Genomic DNA, 3201 nt, shown 5'->3' on the forward strand with positions numbered 1-3201 from the left:
ACATGATAAGTTAAAAAAATCACATAATTTAGTTTACCAAGCTCTATTGCATGGTTATCTATGCCTCATTTCCCTTATATAACGAACTAGTATATAGTAATAATGTATTGTGTGTCATGAAATTATAAAAAAAAAGGCAAATTTAAAACATTCAACATGAGTTTATTCAATTGATGACAAGGACATTTATTTTCATAGTGAGATATTTTATTTAAGTTATCAACAACAATTTACTCTTTTTAAAATCCTTCCCCTATCTTATAAGAATACATTTTTTCAACAACAAAAAGTTGACAATACAACCAATATTAACAAGTGATGTTATTAACAATGGAAGAATTGTTACCTTGGGGGTATGCAATCATTTGTGAATCCAGTTATTTTACAGATGTTATCACTACCATTGGTAAGGGTATGCGTTGGGAATGTCATAAAGAAGATACTGACAATGGCAGTGACATGCAGAAGATATTAATATGCCAGAAAAAGCTATGGTACTCATCCAACCAAGGTTCAAGACGACAAATTATGGAACTTAAGTTGTGTAACTGGTAAGATGGTGGTGGTTAGAGTAGTAGTATAGTGAAGTAGAAGCAAAGGGAAGCGAATTCAGAGATGCTCTGGGCATATATTGACCCAAATTCTATAATATAATGAGCCAAGAATTAGTCAAGTTCAAATTTGTCAAAAGAACAAGGGGTAACCCACTAATCTGATTTTGTTACACTACTAGAAAAACCAGATTTAACATCAGCAGATTAACATCGATTTTTGACAAAACCGATGTTAACGTAAACGCGGTGGCATAATTTTAAATAATGTGTATTCCTTAACATCGGTTTTTAAAAAACCGATGTTAACAAAGCGACTCTAACATCGGTTTTTTTTAATAAAACCGATGTTAACGTTCACATCAATTTGTTAACATCGGTGTTTTATTGAAAACTGATGCTGAACTTACATTTTAAATTATATTTGACGCGACCTATTTCGCTCGCGCTCTCTTCTTCTCCGTTTACCCTCTCACACTCTCTTCTTCTCCGTGTACCCTTTCGCGCTCTCTTCTCCATTGCACTATTAACATCGAAGCTTGTTGTTCTCCATTACACTGAAGACTGTGACATGTATGTTTCGTCTACCTATGTTTTTCTATTGAAATGAAGACCGTGATCGTGCTAGGTCTGTTTCTAGAACTCATGGTTAAGCTAAGGACCTTTTTTGGTTTCTGGTGCAAGGATTGGCGAACTGGTGGTCACCTGAGGTACATTTGACTGGTAGTACGTGGTCTTTGTGGTCAGCTGAGGTACATTTCACCTGAGGTACAATCTTGCTGGCATTGTCGCTGTTGGGTTCGAGGTAAGCTTCATGTCTTCATTGTAACTTTGTGCTTCCGCGTACGTGGTCTTTGTGCTCTTTGTTCTTATAGATTGTTAGTTAGTTTCTTAATTAGTTACTACTACTAGGGTTTGGAATGCAGGTAGTCTTGCTTGGAAAGCTGTGTCAAAATATTGCCTTATTTTGTTGAGTTGTTGCTTGGAAGCATCTACTTTCTTCCTTCACTGTTGTTGTGTACTCGTTTCTTTCATGCTCTAGTTTTTGTTTCCATGCTTCATATCTTATAGCTTTTTGGGATAGTGGTTGTTCAAGTTGTTTGGCCTTATTGTTCATAGCCTTCTACCTGATGTTTAACTTCTGCCTGATGTTTTTAATATCCTCATTGATTCCTAGTATTTGTACCCTTTAATTTCTCTTGTTTAAAAGATCAATTCACTTCTAGGAGCTTGAAGGAACAGAATTTGGTGGGATTGATTGAGGGTCAACTATCCAATGCATGTATAATTCGAATTATTGAGGGTCAAGATACCCTACAGACCCTTGTGGAGCTATGGAGACATGGCTTACATCATAGGGGAGCAATCTTGAAATCCCAAAATCTGGTGTTCATACCTTTGTGCTCTAAAAAATTTGTTTGTTCACCTGATAGCAATCATTGGAGAAAGAACATGATATGAAAGGATTTCTATACTTGGCTAATTTCTACTGCTACTGCTATGAGACTATACTGATAACACTTTTTTTTCCTTGCTTTATTTCATTCATTCATGATATTTATAATGGCTGATACACTTGATAGTGGGGAACAAGAATTAACAAAATGGAAATATCACTAACAGAATTTGTGAAATTATCCTATTAGCTATAATAAACTCCCAACAAGATAATAGCAAGGCAAAGCTAGTCTGATTGTGGGCCTGTGGCTGCTATCTGCACCCCTCTCTCTGTGTGGTATTGCTATCAGAACACTATATTTGCTTGGTGAATCTTAATCATGAATAGAAACTAGAATAGTATGCCTGTCACATGAATAACTAACACTTTTAATAGCCAACAAGTAGTTTGACATAGTTTGGTTGAGAAAAAGCGGAATTAGTTTGTTGTACTTGAACTTGGTTTGGCTTTGAGTTCTTCTAATGCCATTACTCATTATATGAACTCCAGGTGAAGCTGAATTACTTTGTTGTAGTTGAAGTTGGTTTGTCCATTGGTGTTCTTGTGGAAGCTGTTTCATTATATCAAGTCCAGGTAAAACACATTGTTACTACTTGTTATATATACATGTATATGTGTAAATCATGTATTAAAACCTGTATTAAAACACTACAGCCAAATACAACTAGCAGGTACGTGTTAAAGTCCTTGAAGCTTCAAGTTGACAAAGACTTTAGAAGTTTGTATAATCTCACTTGAAGTTGTGAGTTTTCATTGATAATTTTTACATCTGTTCAAGCTTACTTATTTGAGAATGTCTTTGAAATTGCTGGTTTTTTTTACCATATACCTGATCTGAAATTTTTGGTTAAATGTATGTCTTTATGAAAATTTGTTAAGGTGATAATTAGAAGGATTAAGCCATATATAGTTTAAGTGCAAGGTTCTAAGGCCAAAGTATTATTTGGAAACAATAATTGTCTTCATATGAATTTGTTACCCTTCTTCGGGTCTTCCTCTCCTTAGTTGCCATTTTCATGTCCACCTTACACTTTGGCTGACCTATATATATCATCAAACCACTTAAAGCACAAGCACATGTTCTATCTGACAGCAACTGCTAGCCACCTCACATAAGGGATTTCATGCTTTTAGGATTGTTTCATTCTAGTTAAAAAAGAATGAAAAAAAATAGTAAAATAAGATAGAGTC

General features: G+C 34.9%; 1 long non-coding RNA gene across 1 annotated transcript; it reads left to right on the forward strand.

Annotated features, from left to right (window-relative positions):
- Nucleotides 1–1237: 1237 nt before the first annotated feature.
- Nucleotides 1238–2710, forward strand: LOC114378637. Its single transcript, XR_003659385.1, has 3 exons — nucleotides 1238–1356; nucleotides 2500–2583; nucleotides 2665–2710. It is a non-coding gene; the product is annotated as an uncharacterized LOC114378637 (long non-coding RNA).
- The last annotated feature ends 491 nt before the right edge of the window (nucleotides 2711–3201 follow it).

The sequence above is a fragment of the Glycine soja genome, chromosome 12 (genome assembly GCF_004193775.1).
Source record: "Glycine soja cultivar W05 chromosome 12, ASM419377v2, whole genome shotgun sequence".
Taxonomy (NCBI): Eukaryota; Viridiplantae; Streptophyta; class Magnoliopsida; order Fabales; family Fabaceae; genus Glycine; species Glycine soja.